This window comes from Rhinatrema bivittatum, chromosome 10 (assembly GCF_901001135.1).
Source record: "Rhinatrema bivittatum chromosome 10, aRhiBiv1.1, whole genome shotgun sequence".
Classification (NCBI taxonomy): domain Eukaryota; kingdom Metazoa; phylum Chordata; class Amphibia; order Gymnophiona; family Rhinatrematidae; genus Rhinatrema; species Rhinatrema bivittatum.
The window spans coordinates 121,709,975-121,725,022 of NC_042624.1; the positions used below are offsets into that span (position 1 = coordinate 121,709,975).

At 45.4% G+C, this 15,048-nt stretch overlaps 1 protein-coding gene across 2 annotated transcripts in view; it reads left to right on the forward strand.

Annotated features, from left to right (window-relative positions):
• The window catches only part of LOC115099775 (E3 ubiquitin-protein ligase RNF220-like), a 207,260-nt gene that overhangs the window by 55,398 nt on the left and 136,814 nt on the right, over window positions 1–15,048 (forward strand). The window lies entirely within an intron of this gene.

The following is a 15,048-nucleotide window of genomic DNA, read 5'->3' on the forward strand; positions in this document are numbered from 1 at the left end:
TGAACTGACTGGGTGGTCCTTGCTTTGCTTTTCAGGACACACCGACAGGACAAGCTTGTTGACACCTTGTTTTTCATTTGATGCTAAATTCTTACAAAGTGGGTGATGGCTGACCTGTTTCACTTTATAGTTTAATTGTTTTCCCCTTTTCTTCCTCTACAATTATTGATTTTGGGGCTACACTTGACTCTTCTTATTGCTTTTTTTATTTAAAACATAACACTATTATTATGTATAATGTGTCAGTAGACACAAGTGTGACCCTTAGGGCGTATATTTGATCTTTAACCTCTACCGGAAATAACCCTTAAACTCTATCCTATTGATTAGAAACCTGTATTTTGTTAAGCAGCGATGGTTTAAAAAGGAGTTTGTGGAGTCACGTGATGTGGTGAGCGGGATCGGACGCTTCTGAGCTCGCTCCGGCTGCCCAGGCTCCTCTTCTCCTCCTTCTGCTGGTCAAAGAAGTCTTTAAACCGCCACATTGCTCGGACACCCTCCGCTTATGTCGATTACCTCCTTCATGTCCAAATCGCCATCGCCCATGCCTCCCAAGTTGGCGAAACGCGAGAAGGACAAAAGTAAGGGGCCGGATCCTAAGATGGCGCCGGCAGCCGTGGAAAAGGTAACGGACGGGCACCCACCGATTCCTGCAACGCCATCACTCACTGTCACCGAAATTAAAGACGCGGTTTTAGCGGCCTTGGACTGCAAACTCACGGGCATATCGGATCAAATAGGGGCCCTCAGAGAAGTTCTCACCGATTTTACTCCGCGGCTCAACCACGTGGAGGAGCGGACGTCCGTGTTGGAGGATGACCTTACAGCATTGCAAGGGAAAGTGAGTACCCTCGATCAATTGCTCCAGGAACAAATTGCAAAAACGGATGATCTCGAGAACCGAGCTCGTAGATCTAATATTAGATGCCTGGGTATACCTGAAACGGTAGAAGACACTTCCCTTCGGACCTCCCTGCTAAAATGGCTGCCAGAAGCTCTAGGCTTACCTGAGTTGGCAGGGGTGCTGGATATCGAGCGGGCACACCGCGTGGGAGTAAGGAGCTCAGATTCATCAAGACCCAGAGTGGTTATTATGAAAATTTTTAACTTTCACCACAAGCACTTGATAATGCAGGCTGCGAGGAAGTGCCGCACGCTACAATTCCAAGACGCAGTTGTTCGTTTAGCACCGGATTATTCAGCAAAAGTGGCTGCACTACGTAGAGCGTTTGCTCCAGTGTGTAGTAAGCTCATCGAGAAAAATCTACGTTTTTCAATGCAGTTCCCAGCCAGGCTGCGTATAAACTACGAAGGGAAATGGCATACATGTGCTACTGTCGAGGATGCAACGAAATTTCTTGCTTCTTTAAATACTGCTTCCTGAGCAACAAGTTTATATAGCGGTATATCTATCTTATGGAGGGGGAGGAGGAGTCCTGGGACGCCGAGCACTCACGTTTGACTCCATTACCCTGACCTATGTGTCTGGGTGGGAATTTTGCTGTTGGGGATATGGGGGAGGGGGCGGGGGGTAGGGCACTGGTGTCATTTGCTATGTGTATGTGTGTGAAGAATTATTTTCCTTTTTCTCTCTGTTTTGTTGGTGTACGGGCCTGCCTATTTAGGCGAGTTATCAGACAGGTTTGGAGGGGTGAGCTAGGCTGGGAGCTTGCCCTTCTGCGTATTCGCATGATGTTCTGGTTTATGGCTCATGCTGGTAAGGATGGGTAGTAAATGCAGGATAATTTCCTGGAACGTAGATGGCTTGGGTACTCCTATTAAGAGAAAGAAAGTTTTCCAGCATTTGAAGCGGTTGAAGGTGGGGATAGCATGTCTTCAGGAAACACACCTAAATGGGGCAGAAAGTAAAAAGCTCTGTAGGGAGTGGGCCGCTGCCTGCTATTTCTCTGAAGCGAAAGGGAAGAAGGGTGGTGTGGCATTACTAATAAATAAAAATGTGCCCTTTACCTTGATCAAGGAATTGAAAGACCCCGATGGTCGGTTCATTATTGTTACAGGCACCTTAGCAGGTAAAATGGTAACCATTGGTACTCTGTATGCCCCGAACGTACCAGATCCCCTATTTGTTACCAAGGTGGTCAACCTGTTATTAACCAACGCACAGGGGGATATTTTTCTTACTGGAGACTTTAACAGTGTTTATCAGGCTGAACTGGACAAATCCAATCTCCCTAAGAGTTTTACACAAACAGCGGACTCAGGGGTTCGTCAGTTTTCCCTGCGCTTAGGCCTCTTAGATGTGTGGCGTTTACTCCATCCGGGGGAAAGAGAGTATACTCACGTCTCCAGGGCGCACGCTACACTGTCCAGAATAGATTACATACTGATCCCTAGAGCTGTATTTGATAGGGTGGACAAAGCACATATTGAATCTATTGTGATAGCAGATCATGCCCCAGTGTGGGTTGACCTCTGGCTCTCTACTATTCAAGGGGGACGAAAGCCATGGCGTTTCCCTGGGTCTTTGCATACAGATAAGGAGTTTCACACTTACTTGCACAAAAAGTGGGAGGAGTTTGCACAGGCAAATGAGCAACATCAGAGTAACCCTGCGTTGTTTTGGGAAACAAGTAAGGCGGTCCTCCGGGGGGAAGTGATAGCCTATTCTATTGCGCAACGGAAAAAGTTAAATGCCCGTATTTTGCAATTGGATTCGCAACTCCAGGCTGCACGGCGCTTATTAGCGCATTCCCCTTCACAGTCCCATAAAGAGGCCTATAAGGCTTGTTTGCTTGCCCTAAACTCACATCTTCATCTCCGAGCACAGAAAGCGTTAAAGGCCACTGACCAATTTTTCTTTCACTATGGGAATAAATCTGGTAAACTACTGGCTCGGATGGTGGCTATAAAACGGAGGAAAACTTTTATAGGGAGTCTCAAGAATCATTTGGGCCATTCTGTCACGTCCAGTATGGATATTTGTACTGTCTTGTGTAAGTTTTATGAAAATTTATACACGGAGGACAGGAAGGGGGGCAAGACTGAGGAAGAGGCGTTTTTCCAAGGTCTCCAGATACCTCAGGTACCGGAGGATAAATGGGATTTTCTTAGCAGGCCCATTACTGCCGGAGAGGTCCGAGGGGTTATTCAGACAGGGAAGAACCATAAATCCCCGGGTCCTGATGGGTTCACAATAGAATATTACAAAATTCTTAGCTCCTCCCTGGTGGACCCACTAGCGGCTTTCTACAATCAGGCACGCGAATTGAATAGTTTTCCCCCATATTTCAACACGGCGTACATCACTGTCCTACCTAAACCTGGGAAAGACGATACTTTAGCATCCTCCTACCGCCCTATCTCTCTCTTAAATTGCGACTTGAAATTGTATGCCAGGATTTTGGCTGTGAGAATTAATTCTGTCTTGCCATCCATCATCTCCACCTATCAAGCGGGTTTTGTGAGAGGCAGGAGTGCGGGAGGTCATGTCATCAGGCTGCTCTCTGCTATAGAAATGTCGCACTATTATAACATTGACTCCCTGGCAGTGGGGTTTGACTCAGAAAAGGCCTTTGACAGGGTCTCATGGGACTATATGTTTTCAGTCCTTGGGCGTTTTGGGTTTCCTGTCCAGCTGATTCGGGCGATTTCAATTTTATATCAGCGGCCTCTATCTCACATTGTAGCGAACGATACCATCTCAGAAGCGTTTTGCGTTGCCCGTGGGGTGAGGCAGGGGTGCCCATTATCCCCTATATTATACATTTTGGCCTTAGACCCTTTGTTAAGGAAACTGGCAGAATCCCCCTTTATTCAAGGGCTTCATTACCAACATGGGGTGTTTAAGGTGGCAGCTTTCGCTGATGACATGTTAGTTTTCCTATGCAATCCTGCTGTCTCGCTTCCCCATGTGTTAGACTTCCAAGCTATGTTTGGGAAATTTGCTGGGTTAAAAATTAACGTGGAAAAATCTGAAGCTTTGGATATACGAGGGACTTTAAAATCCACCTGGTCTGGTACTTTTCCATTGAAGTGGGTAACTACCTCCTTAAAGTATTTGGGCATCTATATACCTGCGTCTCCCAGTAAACTGTATGGGTTAAATGTAACTCCCCTGAAACAGAAAATGCTTAAACACCTTTTGGACTGGAGGGATTTGCCTTTGTCTCTCTCAGGGAAACTCCTCTTGGTAAAAATGATGGAAATTTCGAAATGGTTGTACCTTTTTCATATGCTTCCGGTTTGGCTCCGGAAACAGGACGTTAAAGAAATCAATAAGGGGTTACAACACTTCCTTTGGAATGGAAAGAAAGCCCGTATACCTCTAAAAATACTAATGTTGCCAAAAGGTCAGGGGGGTCTCAATTGTCCGGACATAGAACGCTATAACTACGCATGTTTGGTGCGCCACCTCCGAGATTGGGTATGTCATACGACTCTGTACTCTCCGATGGATCATTACATAGCTTGGCTGGCACCTCATGCTCCAGGGGCTATTCTGCACCTTCCAGATTCTTTAATCCCAAAATTAATCAGTGGCAGTGCAGTGGTCCGACCTCTACGTCAGATGTGGCGATGGTTATGTCAGCAGCTCCAAGTGTCTCAGAGTTCGACCTCTTGTCTACCTATCAGAGGATATAAATTATTCTTACCTGGCATGACGCAACCGATATTTCGGGCGTGGATTTCAAAAGGATTGCATAGTATGCTGCAATTACTTACTCAAGGGACAGATCAACATCAGATTTGTAGTTTCCAGGAGTTAATGGATGCGTTTGCTGTTCCAAAAACGGATTTTTACGGCTATTTACAGCTTCGACAATTTCTGTTGGCTGAATTGAAGGCTAATCCGGCCTTTGCGCACGGATACAAAGTGCGGGATTTTCTAATGGGGGAAGATGGGAAACGCCAGTCAGCCTCCCAATATTACCTAGCTCTGACGAAGCTGCTTCCTATGCAACATTTGGACAGGGTAGTAGCGAAATGGAATAAGAGCTTACCCCAAGCTATTTTTCCAAGTGATTTGCAGGATTGTTTTCTCTCTATACCTAGATCAGTGGCTAATGTTACGCTTCGTGATCAGGCATATAAGTTTTTGCATCAAGCCTTTTACTCTCAGTGTCAAGCTTATTGTATGGGACTTACTACAGATAGGCAATGTACTAGATGTACTACTGAGCGCCCAGATTTCTATCACTGTTTTTGGACCTGTCCCACGGTGCAGATTTTCTGGACAACTTTACAGAACTTGGTTTGTTCTATGTGGGGAGTTCCTCTTCCCTTGGACCCAATCATTTGGCTGTTTGGATGTTCCAGGATGACAGATTCATTATTAACAGGCAGCCAAACCTGCATTTTCCAGAAGATCATCCTAATTGCTCGGGCTGCGATTTTGGCACAATGGATGCAACCAGTGCCGGTTTACAATCAGGTGTGGAAGACCAAATTTCATAAATTACTGCATATGGAGCTGCTGATGGCGAAATCTGTTTCTCAAGCAAAATATACGAAAGTCCGCTTTCTGTGGCAGTCATATATTGTTCTTCTACCAGCAGAGGACTCTGGAGTACTACCTTGATAAGGCCCAACATCATCTTGTTCATATTAGGTTTGAGCTTTACATATTTGGCCTTATAACGAACTGATATGGCAGCCTTGTACCACCAATGACCTTATTCTTCACTGCTCATTAATTATGACTTTTTCCTTACTCATTTTCCTTTACATTTCTATTCTTATATATTTTTATATTTATATTTGATGCTGGTGCAGAGTGGGAGGGAGGGAGGGAGGGAGGGGGGGAAATCAGGGGTTAAGGTTCTTCAAGGTTCTTTAGTGTGTTAAAAATAAAATGGTTGACAGTTGGATATAACGTGAAAAATGTACTAGGAGAGTTCGATAGTGCTGAGCTTACGATTGTGCTACCTATTTGGACTTCTTATGTGGTACTCAGTCTCAACTGATGTTTCCCTGTGTGGTTATTACTGTTTATTCTCTGACTGTTCCAATAAAGATATTTTCACAAAAAAAAGGAGTTTGTGCCTTTATGCTATATCACCCATAGGCAGACCCTCAATAAATATAAAACAAGTGACTACAAAAACTGTATCAGAAACTCCAAGTGGTACAACATCAGAGAAACAGAAATGCATTTCCTTGTCCACTGTGCAAAATGCAAAGCTATCACGAGATGGAAACTCCCAGAGGTGACATATTCCAGTCCTTGACCGGAAAATAAAATGGTTTTGTTCCACCTTTGTTATCTGGACATTTTTCTAATCACTTTGGTCCTCACCTCTTTTTTCTGCTTTCCTCTTGTTGGCATTCTCATTCCTTTTTCAGGTTTTCCTGTCCATTTTCCATTTGTTCTCTCTCCTCCTGTCTTCTTCAGCTCCTCCCTACATTTCTGTTTGACATTGATTTTTATGCCATCTCATTTTTCTCCACTTCTCCCTCTCTCTGCCTCATTATAAACTCAGCTAGATTTCATCCCTCCTTCTCCCCCCTCCAGTTCTCCTCCGTAACTCTCTATCGGGCCGATACAGTAAAATGCGCGGGAGAGCCGGCGCTCCAAGGCGAGCGCCCACTCTCCTGACGCGCACCCAGGCTACCCTCCCGGGCATGTGATTTAGTATTCAAATGAGGGCCTGTGGTAATAATGAGGCGCTAGGGACACTAGTGCGTCCCTAGCGCCTCCTTATTGGCAGAAGCGGAGGCTGTCAGCGGGTTTGACAGCCAACACTTAATTTTACCGGTGTCGATTGTTGAACCCGCTGACAGCCATGGGTTCAGAAAACGGACGCCAGCAAAATTGAGCGTCTGTCTTCCAACCTGCGAGCAGATTTTTTTTTTTTTTTTTTTGGGGCCTCCGACTTAATATCGCTATGATATTAAGTCGTAGGGTGTACAGAAAAGCAGGTTTTTTTTTGCTTTTCTGTGCACTTTCCCGGTGGCAGGCGTTAATTTCTGAGAGTAAAATGTGCGGCTTGGCTGCACATTTTACTTTCTGTATCGCACGGGAATGACTAATAGCGTCCACAACATGCATTTGCATGTTGTGGACGCTATTAGTTTCGGGGTGGTTGGCTGCGCATTTTCCTCGCGCTATTACCCCTTACTGTATAAGGGGTAAAAATAGCGAGTGGAAAACGCTCAGCCAAATGGGGGCTAATGGTGCGCTCGGTCAAGCTCACCATACTGCATCAGCCCTTATGGTGGATGGCTCCTCTTCCCTTGGGCTCCTCTTCCCTTGCAGATCAGCTTTTTGAACTGCTCAGTAGGGAGAGGAGCTGGCAGCAGTAGGAAGTTAGAAGCCTTAAGCCACCCACTCCACTATCGGTAGCGGCTCTTCAGTCCTACAGGTTGTCCCAGGAGGGAGGCGTGCTGGAGTAACATCTTCTGAGGGCAGGGGAGAGGCGCCACCTATGGGCAAGGCCATAATGGCCATAGGCTGGCTGTGGCTCTGCCTCAAAAGGAAAGCAGCTGGACAGAGTTTGTAAATCAGTCTCCTAAATTTCCAAAAAAAATCCCAATTTTGTTAATACGCTATTTACTGTATGTACCGCACAACAGAGATGAAATATGTAATCTTTTTAATGACCCAGTCCGTGGATGTAAAATATTGCTTTGTGTCCCAGCCTTCAGACTTATTAGAGTATCTTTGCCTGGAAAGAGGTAAAACACCTGATAAGTATCATGGACAGGGACAGCCGAGTGCCCTGCGAAGGGCCTGCAATCTTTTCCCTGCCCAGGACTCTGCTGCGTGGGAGCAGGGGGAGACGTCTCAGCCTTGGCTCACTCCAGAGGGACCGGGCTGGCCGCAGTGGCTTTGACAATAGGGGGATAGTACCCAGGAGTAGCCCTGAGAGGGCTGGTTCTGACCGACCATGCTGGAACGTGAAAGGAGCAGCAAGGAGCCCCTTCCCCCTACAAAAATATAAGCAGCACAGCAATAGGAATTGTTTTCCCCCACGAATGAGAATAATCAGATTTAGAGCGGCCGTTAAGTTTTGTAAACCGTTGTGATCTTCTTTTGGAGCGACGGTCTACAAAATGCCTAAATAGATAAATGAGCTCCAGGCCGTGAAGTATTCGGCGCTGGCTGGGAGCAGGGCTAGCCTGACTTCCTGGGCTGCAGGGAGCGTGGCCCCCACGTCTGGGGAAACGAGCAGGAGAGGGGGCGCTGTGTTTAACATGCTGGCTGGGTATTTAGAATTGAAGTGGTTCTACGCAATCTAAAAAGAGACAGTTTATTAATCTAAACTGCAGGCGTATGTAGAGGAGGTCTCCAGATTGACATCTTTGGGATTACTTTAGGCCTGCGATTTCTCAGAGGTCACAGGAGGCTGGAGCAGTAAATGGGCCTTGCCTTCCTGCCTAGCCCACATGCTAAAAACTAATACATAACATTTAATTTACTGTCCTCAAAGCTAAGCCAACCATTTTTCACATAATAATATTGGATTAGAACTGCGCTGCCCAGAGGAAGAAAAAAAAAAAAGGGGGTGGGTTTTTTTGTTTTTTTTCTGTTAAACGAATTGGGAAGGGATTGTGTTTTAATGGCGAGGGATGTCCCTGGAGAGGACATTGCTCAGGGACTTGTATTAAGGGGGCGTGGTAACATTTTCATTTCTGGACACATGTTCAAGCTGTGATTTGAATTATTGTCACCGTTGTTAGATACGACCGAGAGAGCGCACTTAGCGCCGTGCAAGACAGATATCAGTTTCACAAAATACAGATCCACACGTCAGGCGGGTACCCCTAGTTATACAGCAAGTGCCCGCTTCAGAGAGCTGACAGTCAATCAGAGTGCAGAGACTTTGACAGGCACATGAAGAGCCAGAAAAAAATACAAATTTTTGGAATTCCTTCTAGTGCCGTTTCACTCGTTTTATGTTAGTTCAGGTGCTGGCTAGTTTTAACACTGCCTGATCCCACTTCTCATGCTGTTTATTTATCTGAGAACAATGACACTATGGGTCTCATTTTCTAAAGTATCGCAGGCCTGCGATACTTTAGGTAATGAGGGGCGAGGGGCTGAAACGGGGGGGCGGGCCTGCGCTAGCCGGCAGCGATCGCACCTGCCGGTTTCGCACCCAATAGCGCCACCATAGAAGGTGTAGCTATTGGGAGCGAAAGCTGCCGCGAAAAAGCTCTTACCTTTTCGTCATCCGCGGCGTCGGCACAGAGTCGGCCCCGGTGACGTCCCGACTCCTCCTCTTCCGGGGCCGAGTCCGCCCCCATTTTGGTATCGCATGCGATAAGGGACGTTTCGGGTGCGATCCGGGTGGAAAATGAGGCCCTGTGTCTTCTCTATGTGAAGTTCTGCGGCACACGGCCTGATATCATAAGCTGGGCTTTAAGACTGCGCACAATTTCTTAATGCATGTGCTACAAATTTAACTCCTGATGCACTAGAGCAAATGGTTTACTAATGCATCAGGAGCTAAGCGCATGCAACCCCAAGTTAAAATGTGCTCTCGGCCTTTAGCATGTGGGGGGGAGGGGGGGGAGTAGTTTATGTGCACGGAAGCAGAAATCATCATCTTTTGTGGGCGTAAACATTTTCATGCTCACAAAAAATGATTTGTGCGGATAAATCTTGAGCCAGGAGAGGGACGAGTACAGCAGGAAGCTGAGGGGAAGGTACCTCGCTGGTGACACTCGCCATCTCCATTTTGGAGGATCCAGGCTTGCATTTGCCTTTTCTCCCATGAGGCTGCAGATTCTCCCCACCGCCTGCCAGAAAGGAAAATCTCCCATGGGCACGTGGGCTGCCCCGGGCGGGCTGAGGAGGGCTCCTTTGCAGAGGCTGAAGCAGCTGCCCCTTGCTCCTCCCGTGGAGGAAGGGTTTATGTGCAGCTCCACATCTCCAGCTTCTGCCCATAGACCAGCGCCGGTGCTGGAAACTTACTCCACCTCTGACCCTAAGAAAACCCAGGTCAAGCCGGCTCGGCAAGGCTGGTACCAGGAACAAGGAAAGAGGACATAGGAAGGAAACCAGGAACACGCTGTAGCAACTAACCCTGAGACCTGTGGCAAAGATACCAAGTGTTAGCTCTGAGCTCCCTTTATACTAGGCAGGATGTGATGTCATCAGGGCGGTACAGGAAGTCCAAGCAGCAGGGCCTATAAAAGGCTCAGGGACAGCAGGAAGTTCAGTAAGGGTCCTGGGAGGCTGCATGATGCCAGAGGCATTTCAGACTAGAGGTGAGGGGCATTACAGTAGCCCCACCCCTCTTAAGCCCTCTCCCCAGGCCCCTAGGATTAGGCTCATGGGGAAAGAGCTGGTGAAACCTCTTGATTAAGAGCAGAGCTTGGGCACTGAAACATGGAAATCATTGTGGATTCGCAGGGTAGGAGGTAGCTTAAGTTGATATGTGACAAGTCCAACTTGTCCCAAGATAGGATAAAGACTGCAGGGCACTAGGTAGGGATTCCTCTTATCCCCACTGTTATTTGACTTGGCCATTGAAATTTTAGGAGCTAGGATAAGAACATCTGAGGATATTGAAGGATTTATTTATTTATTAGTTTTTATATACCGACATTCGATCAATTGAGATATCACATCGGTTTACATTCAGGTACTGTAGGTATTTAAGGTGGGAGGACGATTACATCGCATATCATTATGTGCAGATGATGTGCTCCTTTTTCTAGTGAATTAAAATCGATCAGGCCCCAAGGTGTTAGAGATTTTGGCTGCGTATAGCAAGGTGTCTGGGTATAAAATTAACTATACAAAATCGGAGGTACTCCCAGTTGGCACTATGAAGGTAGAAGGTATTCCTCGATGTTTTTCAAGCGAGGGGATCAAATATCTGGGGATATGGGTGGCTAGAAATCCTGCGGATTTTTACAAATATAATTTTCGCATACAGAAAGATGTGCAGGCATGGGATGACAAGTTTCTGTCTTGGTCAGGAAGAATTGACGTATTAAAGATGAATATACTTACTTCCCAGACTGATCTGTTTGTTTCAGCAGGTTCCATCTTACTTACCAGATGGGCTTCTTTAGCTCTTTGCAGGGACGTTGGGGAAATTTATAATAAAAAAAAGTGCCTATAAAGTTCAGGACACTTCGGAGGCCAAAAGAGGCAGGTGGGATGTCCCTTGCCTCCCTGCAGGGTTACTGCTGGGCTGCAGGTCTGACGGGTGCACTGCCTTGGTTTCTGAGGGATCGGGAGATACCCTGGTAGACGTTGGAAGTAGGGCTGACTTACCCATGCTGCTGTCACAGCCCAAACTATCACGAGAGGGTAGCAGGATATGCAGAGCCAGCCCGCATACCTGGCACACGACTAAACTTTGTAAAACGGTGAACAGAAATCTGGGTTGTCACATTGTACAGGGGGGGCTGCGCTCTATGGTGGAAACAAGGTTTGACGTTGCTAGGTCAATTATGGGAAAAGCGGGACGATCGAATGAGATACGAGGTCCCGAGGGAGTCTCGGAGACTTACGAGAGGAGGACTTGGGCCAGATGGGTCCTAAACCCTGTTGAGCGGGTCATGGTCCGTGAGGATATGCCAAGGCAGGAAGGGATGGAATGCCTGATGGCCAGGGACCCTCCGCTGGGGGTGGAAGCAGAATGGATTAGAGATCTGCACCGTGATTTGAATTCAGACCACTGGAGGGAAGTTTGGGGATAAGAGAATAGAGCTGATGGGGAAACTCATTCATAGGATATACAGGTTTCCAATGTACTACTACAAATTTGAGTTGGAGGGGGTGCAGGCAAGTGGGCACCTACCTTCATATGTGGTGGCCATGCCTTTTGCTGGAGGGTTTCTGGAAAGAGGTGGGGCAAGAGATGAAGACTATTTTGAGATAAGACTCTCTTTGCTTATTGGGTAAATGGTATAATCATAATCTGACTAAAGAAAAGCACCAACTTGCTGATCACGTAACCCATGCAAGCCGGCTCACGACTGCATTATTTTGGAAGGTGGTCCCTACACTAGCTGCTGGCGTCGTCAGGTGCATGTAACAGCTTTGGCTGAGAAGCTCACGTAGATGCTCCTTAGACAATCTCCAGTGCATGATAAAACGTGGGCGCACTATTGGTCTTATCGGGGGGGGGCTCAGACATGATGAAAATGCCGCATAATTGAGGAAACCGTATGGATGATCTTTGAAGGATGAGATGGAGGTCTTGAATTTGGAAAGGAACATAACTTACTAATGGAAGTAGGGGAGGGGCAATGAGTTTTCTGTATTAATTTATAGGTCCCGGTGATGTAATAAGAAAAAGTTGTATTTTCTCATGCATTTGGCGCTATATTTGCTGTGTTGGTTACAGTTTAAGGTTTGATAATTAGGAAATTAAAAAGTTTCAAAAACAAAAACATAGGGAAAACACCATAAGAACATAAGACTTGTCATACTGAATCAGACCAAAAGGTCCATCAAGCTCGGTATCCTGTTTCCAACAGTGGCCAATCCAAGTCACAAGTACCCGGCAGGATCCCAAGGGGTAGAAAGATTCCAAGCTGCTTAGCCCAAGAATATCTGCAACCCTTAATAAGGGTTAATCGACTTTTCCTTCAGAAACTTCTCCAAACCTTTTTTAAATGCAGCTATACTAACAGCTTTCACCACAACCTCTGGCAATGAATTCCAGAGCTTAATTATGAGTTGAGTAAAAAAAGATTCTCTCTTATTTGTTTTAAATGTATTACCCAGTAACTTCATTGTCTGTCCCCTGCTCTTTGTACTGCTTGAAAGAGTAAACAATCGATTAACATTTACTCGTTCCTTTCCATTCATTATTTTATAGACCTCCATCATATCTCCCCTCAGCCATCTCTTCTCCAAGCTGAAGAGTCCTAACCTCTTTATTTATGTATTTTTATTTAGACAAAGGCTTTTATTCCGCTGCTTCCACTTAAAAAGTGTTCAGTGCTAATTACAATATTTTCATAACAAATTATAAAAGATACAATCAAAAAACAACTTAAACTACATTTTCATAATAAGATAAAAAAAATGGCCATCACGCAAAAGCTTCACTAAAGAAGATTGATTTTAGCTGCTTTGAAAGTCCTTGACATCAGTAGAGACCTGAGTTGATCAGGAGGAGAATTCCACATAACCCTGGTTACATACGAAAAGGCTCTTGCCCACATTCTTTGCAAACAGACCGCAGGGGTAACTAGTACTTTTATTTATTTATTTATTTATTTATTTATTTATTTATTTAAATGATTTATATACCGGAGGTTCCTGTATAATATACATATCACCCCGGTTCACAAGGAACAGTAACTGTCGCTACATTTAGCGGTTTACATAGAACAGAATAAGAATAAAACAGGAGTTTTTACATTGAACAAATTAAGTAAACAAGTTTTAACATTGCAAAAATTAATCTAAGTAGGTTACTTTTCTTCGTGTTCTTGGCTCTAGGGGAAAGCTTGTTTGAACAGCCAAGTCTTAAGGTTCTTTTTAAATGTAGAGTGGCATGGTTCCAGACGAAGGTCTGGAGGGAGCGAGTTCCAAAGTGAAGGGCCCGCTGTGGATAATGCACGTTTCCTCAGAACGGATTTCGCCGGTTGTGAGATTAGTCTGTTCTGATAGGCGCTTCTGGTTGGTTTCACGGATGTGTGTAGTTGAATTGGAAATGTTAGGTTGAGAGGTGCGATGTTGTGTAAGGCCTTATGTATCATCATTAAAGACTTAAACTGGATCCTGAATTTAATCGGAAGCCAGTGGAGATGGTGGAGGATTGGGGTGATATGATCTCTTTTTTTGGCATTTGATAGAATTCTTGCAGAGGCGTTCAGGACCATCTGGAGTGGTTTGATGGTGCATGCTGGTAGGCCTAGGAGGAGAGAGTTACAGTAATCCAGCTTAGTGAGAATGATGGCTTGTAGAACCATGCGGAAGTCTCTGTAAAGGAGGAGTGGTTTGAGTTTCTTTAAAGTTTGAAGTTTAAAGAAACATTCTTTTGTTGTGTTGTTGACGAATTTGTTGAGATTGAGTCTGCTGTCTATGATGACTCCCAGGTCTCTAACTTGTTGCGTGGTGGGGAGTCCTGCAGTGTCCGGAAGTTGGTTAGTATTAGAATGTGAGGAGGGGGGTATAGTTTTCCGGTGCTATAATGAGGATTTCAGTTTTGTTTTTGTTTAGAACCAAGTTGATGCTGGTGAGTAGATTGTTAATAGCTGACAGACATTTATTCCAGTATGAAATAGCTTTGTGTAGGGAATCTTCTATAGGGATGAGGATTTGAATATCATCCGCGTATAGGTAATGTCTTAGCTTAAGGTTGGTGAGAAGTTGACAGAGCGGGAGCAGATAAATGTTGAAAAGAGTCGGGGATAGGGATGATCCTTGTGGTACCCCCCTCTTGGATTCGATGGTATGGGACTCTTTGTTATTTATCTTGACCTTGTATGATCTGTTCTCCAAAAACGATTTGAACCAGTTAAAAGCTACTCCTGTAATGCCAATGTCTATTAGGCGTTGTAGGAGGCATGAGTGGTTTACGGTATCAAACGCAGATGAGAGATCTAGGAGAGCGAGGAGGCAAGGTTTGCCCTTTTCTAGGTTGAAAATGATAGTATCGGATAATGATGTTAATAATGATTCAGTGTTCATAGTCTTACGAAAGCCAAATTGGTTTGAGGTGAGGATATTGTTTTCGTCAAGATATTCAGTAAGTTGTTTGTTTACAACTTTCTCCATAACTTTGGCAATGAAAGGGAGGTTTGCCTATGGGTCTAAAGTTAGCTGGGTCTGTGGTGGGTAAGTTGGGTTTTTTGAGGAGTGGCTTGAGCATGGCTAACTTGAGTTGGTTCGGGACATGTCCTTGGGTGAAGGAGCAGTTAATGATGTCTGCTAAAGGTTTGGCTATGGTGTTGGTGATCAGACTCAATTTGTTGGATGGAATATGGTCTGATGGATGGGAGGATGGTTTTATCTTTTTGAGAATATTCTCTATTTCTAAAGAGGATGTGAGTTCAAGAGTGTTGAGCACTGGTAGTGAAGTGTTGGGTTGTTTGATATTTGGGTGCGATGATTGTTGATCTGTTGGGAGTGGTGGTTGTTGAGCGGTTGAGAGTGGTGTTTGTTGGGCG